Source organism: Dermacentor andersoni, chromosome 4, assembly GCF_023375885.2.
Source record: "Dermacentor andersoni chromosome 4, qqDerAnde1_hic_scaffold, whole genome shotgun sequence".
NCBI lineage: Eukaryota > Metazoa > Arthropoda > Arachnida > Ixodida > Ixodidae > Dermacentor > Dermacentor andersoni.
In genome coordinates, this window is record NC_092817.1 from 197722833 (window position 1) to 197741659 (window position 18827).

General features: G+C 45.6%; 1 pseudogene; it reads right to left on the reverse strand.

The window, feature by feature from the left end:
* Positions 1-17711: 17711 nt before the first annotated feature.
* On the reverse strand, positions 17712-17830 carry LOC126532529 (5S ribosomal RNA; annotated as a pseudogene).
* Positions 17831-18827: the final 997 nt, after the last annotated feature.

Sequence of the window (18827 nt, forward strand, 5' to 3'; positions counted from 1 at the left end):
TCAGGCTACTGTGGCTAAGCTTACCCTGCCATGCTACAAAGTAAAGCTAATGTTGTAATGCATTCTTATTGATGGAGCATGTCCCTTGAAAAGAGCATTCAGTATATATATTTGGCTTTCAGCACATCAATGCAACAAAGCCAACACAGTTTGAGTTGGCTGGATTAGCAGAGCTCTAAATGTTAGGGTCACTCATTTTCACATTGAAAAACCCAGCTCATTTTGACGTAGAAAATTTAACAGTAATTTGGCAAGCCTTACTTCATTTGCTTTTCCTCATCTTTCTTCAGCCTTTAAAAATGTAGTTATTTAATGTTTTAGTGCAAAAGTGACAAAGGCTATGGTAAAAATATAGCCGCAAGTAACGAATAAAAATACACTGTCATGATATGTGACGCACGAAGGTATAAAGAAAATTTAGAAGCACAGTGTTGTGGGCTACAAGGTGATTCATAGGGGTGAGATAATCGTGAAGAGGTAGTGCAAGAAGTATTTAAGTATGACTATTCTTTGTAATTCGAAGTTTATTGATAATTTATTTAACATTACCCCTTATTCCATAAATAATTTCTTGTAAGGAATACAACAATATCCAAAACAGTGTTCTATACAAAAAAGTGTAAATTTCTTACGTTTTGGTATTCTCACCTTTAAAGAACGTGCAAACATAACATGGCCAATGTATTTGACTCTACCATATGCAATTGTCTTTTGATAAATAGGTAAACAACATTAAATCAAATGTTTTTCTTATATATGCACATTGATGAGACGTGCTTTTTGCAGGTGTCTCTAGAGCACGTGAGGACGGCCTGCGAAATTGATGCGGGACATAAACAAAAACTTCTACCTCACCTCAGACTGCGAGATTTGGACCCGAACAACTATGAAAAGATGAATGTGGCATCTGCACATGCCCTTCTGCACCATGCCACTGCCGCAGCCTTACGGTACCTTGTGGAAAAGGGTCACCTACCGAAGGAAGCACTCACAACAGCATTTTTCTTCGGTGAAATTTTTAAGTGGTTTTCTATCATGACTTCTAGGACCAAGAAAACAGCCCTAAGTGATCTCAATGCACAAAAAGCGGACGAAGCAAAAACATTCCTGGAAGGTTTTGTTGTCATGTTCACTGGCTTGAATATCATTGAAAAAACAGGAAAATCATCTTGGAAGCCTGTCCAGACCGGAGCTGTACTGTCAACGCTATGCGCCTTAAAATTGAGGCAGTGTTACATTGTTGAGCAGAAGTTCAAATTTCTGTTGTTGAGCAGGCTCAGCCAGGATGCACTGGAGAACTTATTTAGTACAATTCGGCTAAAAGCACCTGTTCCTCGTGCCAGGGAGTTTAAGACCACTTTCAGAATAATTGTGCTTGAACAGTTTTCGCAGCCCAGCCGAAATGGCTCTTATACAATCGATGAGTCACACGATCTATTAACATTCCTTAAAGAAAAAAAAAAAGAAATTGTACCAGAGTCAACAATCGATGATGTTGTGGAGACAAGCTTTGAAGGTGTCATTGAACTTTGCCAAGAAGAGGAGGATAGCCTAGAATATTTCGCTGGGTATGTTGCATATGCTCTAAAGCACAAGTACACCCTTTGCAGGCTCTGTCACAGCAGCATTATTGACGATAACAAGCAGGTTCCTGAACTCGTAGCACTAAAGTCCTATGTGACACAAGGAAGGAATCCATTAAAGGTCCCTTCAGACAGCCTTCTTGAGCTACTTCATTTCTGTGAGCAACTGTTTCGCATCAATGCGACCCGCCTCCTAGACTCTAAATGTACCTTGGAGAGTTCAAAGGAGGCTGCTCAAGAAAGATGTGATTCATTTTTGAAATTCCCATCATGTCATAGTGTTGCTGAAAAGGCGGTGCGACACTTCTTTCTTTGCAGGCTTCGCTTTGCTTTAAAGCAAAAAAATACTCACCTTGCTTCAAAGATGCGTCAAGCTGGCAAATGTGCTTCTAAGAGCATTGGAATGCGCATTCTGAGCGAAAATGTCACTTGAGCTTTTCATTATTAATCTGACATATTTGAGCTATTGTGTGCATAACTTTAGAAGGGTGAGCACAGTTCTGGTTTGTCAACCATTATTTCACTGTAGGCTTTTTGTTTGCCCATGTGCATTTCCACAGCAAGAAGCTGTTAGCCAGTAACAAGTTCAATTTAATGTGACTATCTTGTATGTGAAAACTTTTAAAACAAATAGTTGTCAATGCACCGAGCAAAGAGAAAATGAAAGCACTTCATAAAGTTTTAAGGGTAGAAAAGTGCACCTCAACAGAGTAAGTAAACTTGATGCATAATACAGCTTTTTATTGCGACTGAAAGAGTGGACTGAAAAGACTGAAACAGTGCCTTATACTTACAGCTCACTTTGTGGGGCTCATGAGGCTGGTATAGATACAAATATTGAGATAGGCAGCACAGGATTATCCTGAATAAGAACAGTGGGCAAATGCATTTTCTAGCGCCTAGTGCCCAAGCTCAAGGGTTTCTTTTCATCTTCCTTACGCTATGCAGACTTGTCCTTATGCCAATGAAATATTATGTGCTAACTAGGGTTCTGGCTATCAAAAGTGATAGTTGTTTCTCCAAAGTTTGTTAAAGATTTCTTACAGCGATGCTTGTCATAACTTATTGTCTTGAATGTGCCTACCCAGGGTTATAAATACATTTTGTCCGTGAACAAATTGTCATGCAAGCTGGCATACGCCCTTTTTAATTCAGCCATAGGAGTAAATGCTTCAGCCAAGCAAACTAGCTGGATGCACACTGATACTATTGTGAGAGTGTTGTTGCTAACAAGTCTGGGCTTCTTGACTTTTTGAATGCACCCTTCAGAGTTTAAAATTGAAATGGATAATATGTACCTCCCTCGTCAACCGCAATTTCTGAAGAGCTAGGACATCTTTGCACAAAGCACACAAAGGAACAAGGACAAAATAGGTGCTAAGTTGGCATATGCATATTTAGCTCTCTAGCTGTGATAATTGTAATATATTCCTTCTCCGTGTGAAGTTTTGAGAACAGTAAAATTGATTCTAGTCAATTTATTGTCTTGAAGTGCATAGGCTTATTTATTTTGTTAATTGCTGCCATAGAAGCTAAGCCGGAATTGTATGTGTGCTAGCTTGTGAGCATCATGTATCAGCCAGTGGAACAAAAACTTGTCGTTAAATTAAACATGCTGGAAATCTACGTTGTGCTTTGATGAATGCTGTTTCCTCGAGAGTGGAGTGAATGCACTGTTGAATGACGTAAAATTTCCTTGCCTCTGATGCGATAGGTCACAAAGCTTTGTAACCTGCCTTTTTGGCCAAAGCCTGCTTCAGTGCTTTCATTTACTTCATACAGTGTCTTCAACTACTGGCTTTTCTCTGAGTGGTAAGAGATCAAGAAAAATGTGTTGTCATATTACAGTCTGCACTGTGTGAATAATTACTCTGCAAGTTTGCCATCTTGATGTGATTAGTGCAATAAAAATAACCTGTTGTTACTCTTAATAGCTTGTTGCCTTTCCAGTTTCTTTGAATTCTGCCCCCAAGGTTCCAAAAACCAGCACACTTGGCCTGCTGCCAGCAGCCGTTCATGCATTCCCTTGTATGAAATAAATTTGATCTAGAAGCTCTTGCATCTTGAATCTTTTTCTACTTGCAGATTTACTGCTACTATGTAGCTGATTAGTCTGCGGTATGAATGAATCGTAAAAGTAAGCTTTGCTTAAAATGTGCGCATGTGAACATTTGAAATGCGCCTAAATCTGTGTCTGCACCGCATGTATCGAATGGCACCGCATGGCTTGCGCTGGAATTAATATCGGTGTATATTTCCTGGAAGTTGTGAGGCGCTTACCTGTTACCTGCCGCGAAGACAACACGTAGCCGAGATAAGAGGTCGTACTCAGCCACAGGAAATACAATGACCGAGCAACTGGTGAAGACCGACCACTCGCAGCCGTACTTTTTCTTCTTCTGCCTTCCGTCTTTCCGTCGCTTGAATGACTTATTTAAAAAAACAATGAACACATATTCCAGTATTCTGAAAAGTCTAAATCAATGTCAACGCCCGTGGCCAAATGAATTTTGTTTGACTATGACCACTACCAACATTAGTTTTTTCGAAAGCCAAGAAACGACGGTGGTATGTTTTTGTTAAGCTTCTCTGTACCTCTTGTGCGCTCTCTGGGCAAGGGATCTTAGTCACGTGGCAACATAAAGCATTGTTTGAATTGCCATTGAAGAGAAATAATTTTCTAATTCTTAATATTTTACACTTTTAAGAAATGAATACAGGAATGTGTTTGGTGAGCCTCGCACGCAAAGAATATAAATTTGAAAATGTGGAGCAGTGCCTTTTTGTCTCAACGGTGCACACACCCAAAGACTGAAAGGTTAATTCGCTTTCGGGTGTAATTTCCAAACACATTGTACTTGGTTCCAGCGATGAATGTTCGCGCTAACGAGCACATCTTTTTTTTTTTAATAGGCAACGCGTCATTAGTCGGCCAGACGCGGCAGATGACTCCCGACGGAAGCCGTGCATGCAGCCATTATGCCATGGAAACTCTGCACCTGATAAAAGTCAGTCTTTAAACACGTTCGCTTAGTGGCGGCTGTCGAATGTTGGATTTATAAGCTGGCTGACATATTATTATCTAATTAAATCGAACCTGTGTGATGCTGCTCAAATGGAACGACCACCCTGTTCGCAAATGTTGCCGCTGTTCAATTTGAATCGATAAACGGCACGGACTGCAATAGATAGCAGTGAGCTGCTGCTTATCGCACGTCAGTGAGGTCTCAAAACGTTTACTCAAGTAATAAAGTGCAGACTTTAATAATAGAAGTCTAATAAAAACAATTGTCTGCTTATGTTGTAAAAAAAAATCACATGCTAAATAGGTTTGTCGGTTACTGTATATACATTTATAGATGAAATATTTAGTAGTGGCCCTGTATATGCTCCCGCAGGGAGAAGAGTTGCGCATAGGGCCGCTTTGTATTCCAGCTCGGCAGTGAAGCCACTCCTCGCGCGCGCAGGCGGCAAATGCCGCGTGGTGTTCAATTTCCTTTTTGTCTGCTGGTCGCGAACTATATGTAGCAAATGTTCGCAAGCGCTGAGCAAGATGACACTTTTTAATGCAGGCTAAGCTCGAACGATTGACGTAGCCGGAGGGGTGCCAACCCCCCGAAAGTTTCAGTTTGGATGTACATATATACACGCACATATACAAACACATGCCGGAACGTACACAACCTTACCAACACGCTCGAACGTTCGCGTGCAAAAGCGCATTAGCTTGTAACAAAAAGCGGTGCAATGTTTTTCAGCATGCATATGAAGTTTTCTCGCCGGGGCCGGAAGGGAAGAGATGTTTTAAAGGGTGTTTAAGGAAAACTTCATACACGTACGAGGGACACTTATGTGAGCGCATTTGGCTTCAGAAACTAGCAGATAATTTTTTGAGATATGCGGTGCAGGCACGTAGAATTAAACGCATTTGAAATGTTTACATGCGCACATTTTATTCAAAGCTTATTTTTACGATTCATACCGCAAACTCAACAGCTGCTTCGTAGCAGCAAATCTGCAAGTGCAAAAAGCTTCAAGATGCACGAGCTTCTAGATCAAATTTATTTCGTACAAGGGAATGGATTAGCAATGGCCGGTGGCAGCAGGGGATGAGTGCTGTTCTTGGAGGCATGGGGGGGGGGGGGGCGACTTCAAAGCCACTGGAGAGGCAACAAGTTTTAAAGAGTAACAGCGGGTTGTTTTTATTGCACTAATCACATAAGATGGCAAACTTGCAAAGTAATTATTCAGACATTGCAGACTGTAGTATGACAACACATTTTTCTTTATCTCTTCATACTACTCAGATTAATTTACTATAACACAGAGCATAATAAATGTACAAAAACAATTTCACATTCCGCAGGTCGACTTAGGCTGATCGAACAAGTAACACATTGCGGGCAGTAAATGCTGAAGCTATCACAGCTGCATCATCAGCGGGAGCGCACGATGTTTTCACTTACTACAAAACAGTGAACACCAGCACATCAATCGGCCTTGCATGAAAAATCAGAACGCCAACAAAAAATTTAAAGAAACTGAGTAGAGAAACATCAGGGTGTAGCGGGCAAATTGTATCTGCTAGTATTTACTGTTTTAAACACGCCGTTCTAGACTCGTTATGTGAGAGCCATCGCACAAGCAGCGCAGCGAATTGGGCGAGTTGGTAAGTTAACATTCTTGGCGTATGTGTGCAGCGCGGCACAGACGTGTCGTTCATTCTTTGTTCCGCGTCTGTGTCGCGCTGCACATATACGCCAAGAATTGTACAAGCGAACGACCAGGTGTACGCATTTCAGCGTGTACAGAAGTGTTACTCGAGGTAAATGCTGCTTTAGTGTAAACAAGCCGAACTCACTTCTGTAAATAAGGTGTGAGCTTCGCACCTCTTGTGTGAAGCTCTGTATTAAATACGAAGTGATACCGACGAGGCTGCCCCCTCTCGAGATCTGGTACTTTCAGGTTAGGGGTGATTGTGGGCACTTCTGTTAACGGCCGCGCCACGCACGCCGTGCATGATTGGAGATGGCATTGACTGATTGGCGTGTGTTTTGCTCTGTTCGGAAAATACGATACATCGACCGCTACTTCAAGAAGAGCTGCTTACGAATAGGTGCAAAGTTGTACGCTAGCAGGCGCGTTTACGCAGTAAGAATCAGTGAACGCAAACGGCTGGTCGGACATCGTCAGCAAATGTGTCACCCATATCAAAAGCGTGGACTACGATGTGTGATTGAGGGCCAGCCAATTTTTCCTTAAAAAAGGAATGTGCCTTAATATCGCTAACCGCTGAATTTTTTTTTATTCTTCAGTTGTCAGCCAATGGCAACTGTTTCACACGTAGGTTGTGCATGCAAAGCTGGCTTCGGGAGCTGGTTTAGGTACGTCGCGGCCGTGACGATATTCATAAATGAATACGAACACACATCGTGCACGTACGTTTCACGCGCGAGGAACAAGCCGTCATCGCGTCCCAACGTCGATGTCAACAAATCCATCGGGGAACTCATTTTCTCGTACATGCGACTTTGCCGCTGAATGATGCGATCAGTTTTGCAGGTCGACCTTCGCGAAAACCGATTCTACAGACGGCGAGCCCTGCCGCTCTTTTCTCGAAGTTTCCGGATACAAGTTGTGCCGAGGAGCTCGAGAAGCGCAGGCACATGGCGCAGGTTTTGGCGACGGCACAGCTAGCAGACGCAAACGACGGCTCCAACCGAGAGGTGTTAAGAAAAATACTTGATATGGAGGAAAGCCTACACAGTGCGCTAAGGGTCGCTTCGACATCTCCTGTTATTCTGAATAAGGGAAGACATAGTCTTAAAGATGTCTATCCTTGAAAAAATTTTCCACAGAAAAATCGTTAGAAAACATTCTAAAATATTAGGGATTGCCGAAATCACCAAGGGCCAGGCTACCGTGGGTAGGTTCGACAATTTTTATTGATACATACTTCTCATTCTAAATACACGTGTCTTGTTTTAACTGAGACGTTTCCTTCCAGATGTCAGAAAGAGCTCCACACTGACAAGTTTCAATGCCCACAAGGCGAAGACGAGGGGAAGTGATCTTGATTGCCTTCCCGAAGCACTAGCTGCACCGAAGTTCTTTTCTACAGCTGCAACTTCATATGGTAAGAATTCAAATAAGCTGCGTGGGCACCATGATTAGCCTCCCTGCCATTCCTTCTTTAAATATCTCTCAGTATGTGCAGAACATGCACACATGCTAGAGATAATAAAGCCTACTCTGCACCAGCGTCTGCTAAATGCGGACGCTGGTGCAAGCATCTTATTAAATGCAAGCATCTTATTACCATCCTTTTTATTGCGGTGCAGACAATTGGGAGCACTTTCTGCATGCAGGAATGTACACCGGAGAAACGGCAAGAGTGGAACTCTCGGTTTCTATGGGACCTCTCATCTCATACAGAATGTATCAAAACTGTACTTTACACTAATGCATGAAAACCACGTATGTTTTGATGCAGGTTGGACTTGTCATTCATATTAAGGTTTGTTGCAGCGCAACACAAGACCAGGACAAAAGAAGATATAGAACGACGACACGGCGCGACACGACGACCTTGTCTTGTGTTGCTCTGCAACAAACATTAATATGAATCCCAACCAACTGGCCCAACTTGCCGTTTTGATGGGCTTGTCATATCGGAGAAGCAACCGTGGTTGTGCTGCAGCCCAGGTGGCATTGTATATTTCGGCGACTCGATTCATTAGTCGAGATCGTGTCCATTTTCACTACCGGACAGCCGAATTATTGATTGCGTAAATAAAATTAGCTTTGTCCCTTACATCCACTATGTTACTGGACACTTTACTGTAAAGAGTACTCATGCATATTTCGAACAGGTACAGCCATTATTGTACATATTAATTCTGAACCATGCTTTCTCTTGTGTTTATTCGAACAACGAGAGTGTGATAGTTCATGTCAACCGTGATGACGGATTCCTCGCTGAATATATTGCAAAGATGAAATATTCCTACTTTACACACTTTTCGAAGTGCCTCGCTCGGTATTATCACTCTGCTCTCCGCTAAAGGTGTAGCTACGGAAGTAGACATGCACAAACATCATGAACTGCTTTATTAGAGGCAGGTGCTCGTGTTTATGTCCGCGTATATCTCACAAAATTTTTTTTTACAAGGCTAGTGTAGAAATGCTCATATACTTGTTTTAAACTTGTTTTTGATGCTGCTTTCGGAATCAGCGTAGTGAGTCACATCTGCATCCCGACACAACAAAGCATTTCTGCAATAACAGCTCACAACCACATGCTACAATGCAGAGCCAGCCACACCCTTTAGTCAGAGTGGTGCTATGTTCTCTTAATTTCTTATTTAGATACGGTCCTCTCTGAGATGAACACACTAGGCTGATTCTTAAAGAAGCAAAAATGGCAAGTTTAAAACCAAGTGTGTGAGCACGTCTTTAGTAGCTCTGTCAAAAGGATAACCTTTTTTAGTGTGATATAGTGCGCACACACTATATGTGGTGTGCCTACTTAGGACAGGTAGTGACCGCAGATCCAGATCATGAGACTGAAATAATCAAGAATAAGAATGGGCTGGGGTGCGTTTGGCAGGCATTCTCAAATCATGAACAGCAGGTTGCCATTATCCCTCAAGGGAAAAGTGTATAATAGCTGCGTCTTACCAGTACTCACGTACGGGGCAGAAACCTGGAGGCTTACGAAAAGGGTTCTAATTAAATTGAGGACGACGCAACGAGCTATGGAAAGAAGAATGACCCCGCAGGCCCGACGACGGGCGAAACTAAGGACATTAGCATGGAAAACGCATTTGCGCTGACTCCGTCAAGCTCTGGGAAGGCATCTTTCCTTTCGCGAGGAGAGCTGTATCCATGGAAAATGCAGCTTCGCTCTTCTGGCCCAGTGGTAGTTGACCTAACTGCAGGTTCTGCTTGCAAGCTGCTGCCTCTAGTTTCAATATGAGACGTGTCGATGTCTCACACGGCCCCATCACAGAAAGAAACAAGCTACCTGACCCCATGAATAAATTCTTTTCTGTCTGATTCATCTGAAAAATTCAATATTAACAAACATTATTGTCACAGCTTAATATTGCGATGCCATGAAAATGGTCAGTAAGTTGTCTGGAACAGTACACAGGTCATGGACAAAAGTCGCTGTTGTGCGCGACTGGAAATCAGCAGAGAGAAGCGAGTAATGCATCTCTGAAGAACAAGCAACAAACGACTTTATTTTTGTGCTCTTCCAGCCTCTACGGCTCGGTTGCGTACCCTCACATCACTTCCTTTTCCCGCGCACTCCGCGATAAGATTTTACAGAGTCAAAAAGGGGAAAGGGTGTCTGCCGTAAGGCCGCCACATCACTTCCCCTCCTAGTCAGTTAGCGAACGTGCATAGGACGATTTAAATTGTTCACAAGTCCATATGACGGGGCACCTTTTAGACTCGTCCGCTGCGTGTCCTTGTAACTTGGCGTGTTTGGACGAGTAGAGCCTTGGAGGGTGGTGTCAGAGATGACGGTGCATGTGAAACGGTGTTTGCTTCTTAAATGTGCGCTGGTTTCAGACGATCGAGTGATACCGCTTCGTGACGACCGCGCACGTCCATAGTGAACTGCTTCTTATCTCGACGCAGCACTCGGAATGGCCCGTTATACGGTGGTTGGAGTGGCCGATGAACTGCGCCATGGCACACAAACACGTGTGAGCACGAAGCGAGTTCTGATGGTACGTACGCCGCGCGTGCCGCTGCCCGTCGCGGTGGCGTAGTGCGAAGGTTTTCCGTTATGTCACGTAGCCTAAGTGCGTAGGCTGCGGTGGCTGTATTACAACCGTCTTGCGGGCTGCCCGTGAAGAATTCTCCTGGAAGGCGTAATGACGTTCCGTAGACCGATTCGGCCACGCTGCAGCCGATGTAAGCCTTGACAGCTGTCCGGATTCCCAAGAGGATGAGCGATAGTGCCTCCATCCAGCTACGCTCTTCTGTTGCGGCGAGCACAGACTTGAGCTGGGGGTGGAAACGCTCCACCATGCCGTTGCTAATCGGGTGGTAGGCGGTTGTTTCGATGCGAGAAGCACCAATGAAACGTGTAATTCTGGCGAAAAGTGATGATTCGAACTGCCTTCCACGGTCCGTTGTTATTATAGGTGGTGCACGGAAACGAGCAACCCAGTGGTGCAAGAAGGCGCGGGCAACCGTGACAGCAGTGATATCCGCTATGGGTATGGCCTCCGCCCAGCGCGTGAATCTGTCAATGCACGTCAGTAAATAGGCATGCTCTTGGCAAGGCGGCACAGGTCCGACACGGTATGCATCGTCTTGCCCAGCAACGCAGGTCTCGGTTGATACCTGGCCAGAGGAACCTTGCTGTGAGCAACTTTTGCGTAGCTTTGATTCCAGGATGTGATAGCTTGTGAACAGAAAGGAAAATGCGGTGATGTAGATTGGCAGGCATGAAGGGGCGTGAGTTGCCCGTGGAGGTGTCGCAGCAAATCTGGTCACCTGATCCCGGCATTTGCATCCACTGTTGCTTGAGCGCCGTTTTTGTTCTTAGGAGGCTTTTTAGCTCTTCGTCTTCTCTTTGGGCTGCCGCCAGCGTGTCGAAGTTAACTCCTTCTGGAGCGTTGACGACGTTTATAGCGCACCGCGACAGCGCGTCGGCAACGACGTTGTCGCTTCCTTTTACGTGACGGATGTATGTCGTGTACTCGGAGATGTATGCCAGTTGCCGAAGTTCACGGGCCGTGTCCGTGCCACCGTCCAAATGCATAGAGCGGAGAGCATAGGTCAGCGGCTTATCTCGGTTAAAATCAAGAACTCGACGCCTTCCAAGAAATGCCGCAAGTTCTCTATACTCCAGTAGCCTGCCAGCACTTCGCGCCCGAAAGTGCTGTAGTGGCACTCCTTAAGGCACACGGTACGATGCTATATGCGGCTGGAGGGCGAACCGTACTTGGAAGATCACTCTCTTGCTGGCTGGCTTGAGCATCTTAGACCTGGAAAAGAGGACGGCATCTTTACAACTATGCAAACACATCGCTTATGACGATCGGTGCGAACGTGCCCAAGACACTCACTGCCTCACCTTGGGCGCGTTCGCGTCGGGCTTTATCTCGACCAAAACAAGCATGGGCCTGAAGTTAAGGCACATTTCTCAGTGCTAAAGTAAGACATACAAGGTACGTCTAAAGTAACTGGTTTTTATATTCTCTAAATTCAGTGATTAGGTTAAAATTCCAGAGTATAAATCCACACCTATAGCATCTTTATCATGGAGGCAGATCTGAGCCATCTGCTTAAATAGTATCACTGACAATAAAATTGTCCTTGCAAAGAGTAGAGCACCACCGTCGGTTACCAACTTCACTTCGCGTACAATTGCCTAGTGGCCTGCATGCTGTTTTTGCACTTCGACGTTGGCTCTACCAGCAGGCTGCTCCAGTTGAACGTAACAGTAAATGCAACCACCCACACGTGAGTGTAAAAGAAAAAACAAGTCACAGAAGCACACAATAAAAAAAGCAAAAAGAAGAGTGCCATCAGCACTCGGTGTTCCCAGGTGCTCTCCCTCCCAAGATCTGACCTAGCCCAATGCTGCTTAGATTCGGGGATCGGACGAGAACCGGCGTATTCAGCATGGTATGGCCGATTTTTTTTTTATTTATTGCCGGTTTTCAATATAACATCGCACATATAAGTTGAACACTCATATCACAAATGCAAGCCTCGGGCAAAGGAAAAAAAAGACCGCACGAAAAGAAGGGGGGCAACTAAGCGGTCCATCTGCATAGGACTGACGTTGTCATAATAAAATTCCTTCATGACTGTCAGAGGTTCGAGCCTCAACAGCCAATCCGGTACACATTCTTGCATTTTCTGCAGTTCAACAAATTGGGACATACACTCTCTGAAATATTTACGCGCGGGCCGCGCATCGGCATCGCAATGGTACCCTGCCATGCGAGCCCGCCCTATACAGTGGAGAGCAGTCAACATAATAAAATCATACGGAACTCCGTCTTCATCTTTAATTGGCAGATACTTTATCTCTGGGGGGTTCAGCGGTAACTTCCTTTTCAGCGTTCGCTTTAACACGTCCCATAAGAAAACCGCCGCCCAGCAATGCAAAAAAACATGATCTATGGTCTCCGGCTTCTGGTAGATCAAGCAGTGTGTTCCCCACGGCATAAGACAGCCTCGTTCTTCCAGAAACGGCTTCACAGAGAGTGTTCCTGTGTGGAGCTTAAAAAAAGAAGGGTTTAACCCCTGCTGGCACCTGCATGCGTTTCACCCGTTTAAGGACGTCTTGTCCTGGCCCTCCATTGTATATGGCTCTGTATAACGGCGCTGGGAACACAATGTCGCACACATCATTATAGTGTTTTCCTTTTCACTTGACACAGATAATCGTTTGAAAAACGAACTGAAAGGAAGCTCACACTGTCGACCACTTCCTTAAATAACCCGGAAGTTTTCCAGTCATGCTTACCGTACTAACAAGATATGCCGGCAATGCGTCGCTCAACCTTCGTTGACATACGGTGCGCAGAAAAGGATCGCGCACATCTCGAAAAAACAAAAAGTGGTTGGCAAGTTGTCGAACAAAAAAATGTGCCAAGCCAACACGCCCATCCTTCACTCTTCTAAACAAATTGGTTCGGCTACATCTCTCCCATGCTGATCCCCAGATGAAGACCGCAAACACTCTGTGCAGCCTTTGCACATTTGCCCTGGAACAATGCAGTACTTCCATAACGTAATATAACTTCGCTATAAAAAAACATATTACAAATTGTTGCCCTTGAAAAAATAGACTGGTTAGTGCTTGTCCATCTGTCTTTTTCGTTCGTTTCATTAGTTCGGTTCCTCCAGTACTCATCGCTGCTCTTGTACCTGTCGAGGGGAACACCCAGATACTTCGTCTGAGTTTTCACCCAGTTGACATTCGCCAAGTATTCCGCTACCGAAAACCACTCCCCGTGCCACAGCCCGAGGGATTTGCCCCAATTTACTCTGCTGCCTGTGATGTCACAGAAATGTTTTACTACAGCAATTGTTTCCGTCACACTTGGTTTGTCTGTGCAACACACTGCAACGTCATCAGCAGACGCTAGCAGCTTCACTTCGGTTTCTGCTAATCTAAAACCACGTATATTGTTATTTGCGGTAATGGCCACACACATTGCTTCTATGTATATAGCAAATAACAGAGGACTGAGGGGACAGCCTTGGCGCACCGACCGCATGATGTTAATGGGGGCCCCCAGAGACTTATTAACAATTAACCTTGTAGTGCAGTTCTGGTACGCCAAGGCCACGCCCTCAGTGATGATGGTACCGACATTAACATGATCCACTATGGAGAACAAAATAACGTGAGCGACACAATCGAACGCTTTCTCAAGATGAAGCTGAAGAACTGCAACGCCGCCAACGGTGACGTCACAGCACTCGAGCACACACCGCATCTGATGGATGTTTAAAAAATGGACCGCCCCTAGATGCCGCAAGTTTGGTGGTCTCCGACAATTTCCTTGATGACGCCTTGAAGTCTGGTCGCTAAAATCTTCATAAATATCTTGTAATCTACATTTGTTAGTGATATGCGCCTATAGGATGATACGAATCTCAGTTTATCTAATTTATCGTTCTTCGGAATTAGAATGGTGTGCGCCTTCCCAAAAAGAAGGTGGCAATGATTTGTGATCGTACGCTTCATTAAATACTTCTACTAATAAAGGGGCCAGTTCTCTTTTAAATGCCTTATATAAGGCGGCGCTTAGTCCATCTGGTCCCAGTGACTTGCCCAAGTTCAAATCGTCGATTCCTTTTTCGACTTCCCTCTCCATTATTTTCCCTTCTAATCGCTCCTTAGCTTCATCGCTCAAACGCGGCATGCGGTGCAGAAAGTCTGCTTTGAAACCCTCTAAATTCGCTTGCTGAAATGCAAAGAGCGACTGGTAGTACTGGAAAAAGGCGTGTGCTATGCTCTCGTTGTCGTCAACAACAGCTCCATTCACTAAAAGGTGATCGACATGGTTTCGTCGTCCGTGTGCCTTCTCTAAACCGAGCGCCCTTTTAGTGGGCGTCTCCCCTGCCGCTAGTGTATCTGCTCTTGCTCGCACGATGGCACCATGATAGCGCGCCTTGTCAAACTGTTCGAATTTTTCCTTGACGCTCCGCACATCGTCTTTGTACAGACCAGGCTCTTCATTCAAGCGTTATCAGCTGCTGAAATAGTGTTGGCAAACCCTTTTCTTTACATTCCCTCTCAAATTTGAGGCAGCTTGACCTTTCTAAGGCTTTCATTTTAACTTTTTGTTTAAAACATTCGCACTTTTCTGCTACTGTTTCAGCTGCATCTTCGCGTGTTTCATTAACCGCATCCCGTACTGCCTTTAGAAAAGATTCATCATTTAATAACAAGGCATTCATTTTCCACAGATGCCAACTAAAAGCCTGTTCCCTCTTCCTTATACCTATGTTACATTTTACCAGGCAGTCATCCGAAAATGACACGGCTACAACGCAATAACCGTGGCATCCTGGAATCGTGTCCAACGAAACGTACATGCGATCCAGTCGCGCATGACTACTGCCTTGAAAGCGCGTAAATGTCACTTGACGCCCCCCTTCCAGACACTCAAAAACATCATCGAGTTCATTTTGACAAAACCTCACTACTTCTATCACGCACACCGGCATTGTTGGCTCTGTCTCTAGCACTCAACACCTAATTGAAGTCCCCTAATAACAAAACAGCGCTTATTACACAGTAACGTAACAGTAAATGCAACCACCCATACGCGGAAGAATGCTGAATAAAGATTTCGATTTTTTTTATTTTGATTTTTGAACATACTGTGAGAGGTTCGAAAAAAAAAGGACGCGCTCATCTACAGAATTCGGCGCATACACGCATATGACGCAAAACTCAAAGTCACAGATCGTAAACTCACATAAAACAATTCTTCCAGACTGACAGGACCACACACTTTGAATATGTAGTCCAGGCAGCTTCTTCACCAAAAGCATGCACCCCCCGGAGGTGCCTATCGCATGACTGACCACCACAAAATACCTGGTCGTGAATCGTCGCACCATGCACCTGGTCTCCTCCTCTCCGTCAACCTTAGTTTCCTGGACGGCTAGTACGTCTATGTCATGGTCAGTTACCAACCGTAGGGCCTGATATTGCCTACGACTAGCCGCCAACCCTCGCACGTTTAGTGTGGCAATACTAAGAGACGGCATTTCAGCCATCTTGATCTAATGAGAAAAGTAGGCCCGGAGCATGGTGCTTACCGTTCACGACCAGCCCTCCGCTAGCCACCTCAGGGGCCTTCCGGCTTCTCGGCATTGTTTGTCGTCGACGCTTTGACCACAGGCTTTCTTTCAGGCGGCACATTGGGCTTTGGTTTCAAGCCCATCCTCCTCCCTAGAGGCGTCTTTGTCGGTGACCCCTCGCTGGCGCTGGTCGCACCCTCGCCCCGGTCCTTGGTCTCGTCGTGGGGGCGTTTGAACGGAGCACCAAGAGTCTCAGTCCGGTCGCCGTCTTTGACAGCCTCGTCCTGCTCCATTTCCGTCATGCCGCTGTCGGGCGGGTCTTCACTAATGGTCCCCGTCGCCCGGCTCACAGCAGTCGGGACCTGCACCTTCCCATTCGGCTGCTGGGTAGCTTCAGCACCCATGCCTTCTGCGCCGACGGTCGACGTCTCGCTGGCAGTCGCTGTCGGTACCAGGTCTCCGGTGCCCTTAGCGGCGTCCTCCGTCTCGACAACGTCCATGACGTGCTCTGCGGCCACGTCACTCTCTACAGGGCCTGTCACAGCGGCGTAGGATTTAACGCAGTTAGCGTCAAGATGACCGAACCTTCTGCAGCGTGAACAACACGGGACTTTACTCTCACGGCGGACGTGCCCCGTGCCTTGGCAGCGCAGGCACTGCATGGGTCGACCTGCGACGACCACCAAGGCCAGCTCTCCGCCGACGCGGACCTGATGAGGAAGGTCTTCCACTTTGACGCCGCTTTTTAGCTTGAGAAGCACCGTGCTCGTAGTCGACGTCTTGTCGCCCATGCCAAGGACGCGCCACCGTTCCCGGCTTACCTGCTCCACCTTGCCGAAAGACCTGAACGCCGTCCGTATGTTTTCGTCTGCAACGCCATACAGCAGCCAGTGAAGCTTAAGCTTCACCTGCTGGTCCTGTGGGTCCACGATGACGCACCGCCGTCCCTTCACTTGCATTTCCTTGAAGGCCAGAAGGCGTTTCGTCGCAGTGGCATCAGTCAGGGTCACTGCCCAGACGTGGTTTATCTTGTACGCCCCTATGCAAAGCACTTCAGGCATCAATCCCGTCGGCAGTAAGGCGTCTCTCAAATCTTCGACCTTGTAAGGTCTGGCGCGTATATCACCGTGTAAAAACACGGTGTTAAATGCCACTCGTCCTTCCGGCAGCTGAGGCAGAATAAACGGATAATCATTATCGTCGTCGGTAATCCTGTTTCCGCGACCAAAAGTGGCCGCTGCTCCACTGGAGCCCATGATTCTGCTGACCGCTCAGCTCGGCTGCCGGAAGCAGAATGCATGGTATGGCCGATGGCAGGGATGCTATGTTAACGACTGTACCTGTATCGTGCTATGTGCATTCGCCGAACGTATTGCTACAGCACATACGCGGCAGTCTTTCCGTGGACAATACAAGCACACGTCGTAAACGTGGATTCCTTCGTTTGTTGTGGTTGTTCGCTGCATTCGTGCGTGCTAGTCGTGCTCTCAAAAACAAGAGGGCGAGCGCAACGATTTGCGTCCGCTGCAGCCCAGGTTTGGCGCTAGCAATGTGCCATTTATTGATTGTCATTGAGCTGTACAAGGGTGTAATAGGCAAACGGTTAGCAGTTTGTGCGACTAAATTTTGCACCATTACTTATACCGGTTACCACCGTCACTTCGCGTACAATCGCCTAGTGGCCTGCATATTGTTTTTGCACTTCGACGTTGGCTCTACCAGCAGACTGCTCTAGTGGAACGTAACAGTAAATGCAACCACCCACACGTGGGTGTAAAAGTAAAAAAAATTCACAAAAGCACGCAATAAAAAAAGCAAATAGAAGGGTGCCATCAGCACTCGGTGTTCCCAGGTGGTCTCCCTCCCAAGTACTGACCGAGCCCAATGCTGCTTAGCTTCGGGGATCGGACGAGAACCGGCCTATTCAGCATGGTATGGCCGATTTTTTTTTATTTCCAGACAATCAACAAATACATCAATACACAATGCTCCCACCATCTGACAATATTCACTTCCCACCGCTGCGCTTGGAGCTTGCGGTTGAGATTACAAAACTTTCATTTTGGCAAGGGCACCCATCAATGACAACAGATCATCGTCATACGCTAACTTCTGAAACACTTCCCGTAGTTTACTGATATTTTCAGCAAAATATGAGTTTACTGTTCTGACATGTATATCACAATTCCTTACAGTCATGGGGTTTCTCCAGATACTGTGAAGGCCGAAAAGAAAGAACATGTCATAAGGTATACTGTCTTGCACTGTGGGCAGGTAACGGATACCATGCGCTGTTAACGGCAATTCTTTTTTAATAGTTCTTTGCATAATATCCCAAAAGAAGACCGCACTCCAACAGTCTAGAAAAACGTGTTCTATAGTTTCTGGTTTCTTGCAAATCAAACAGTTAACCCCCCATGGTAAATAGTCCCCTCTTTCTTCTAGCCATGTTTTTACAGGCAAGGTATTAGTATGTAGTTTAAAAAAGAATGTTTTCTCTCCCCCTGGTACAATCATTCGTTTCACACGTTTTAGCACATCCTTCCCTTGGCCTTCGCGGTAAATTAACTGATATAATGGTTCTGGGAACATAATATCTATTAAATCCGAGCTCATCCGCTTACGACTGACTGTAGCCAAGTATTATTGTATGGAAAAGTGGTGGTTTAGCGATCTAAATGCTACGACCACCTCACGTAAAAATTTACTAGTTGCGTAACACCCACCCTCCCTCATCGAGACAACAAAGTTAGGTAAGACATTGCTCAATCGGACTTTCGCAAGAAAGGATTTGTCGTGTCTCGTAAGAACAAAAATCTAGAAATCAGTTGCTTTAAGTATAAATTTGGTAATGACAAGCCCCCCTGACCCAACTTGCGAAACAAGTTGTTCCTGCATGTCCTTTCATATTCAGACTGCCACACAATAACAGCAAATACTCTA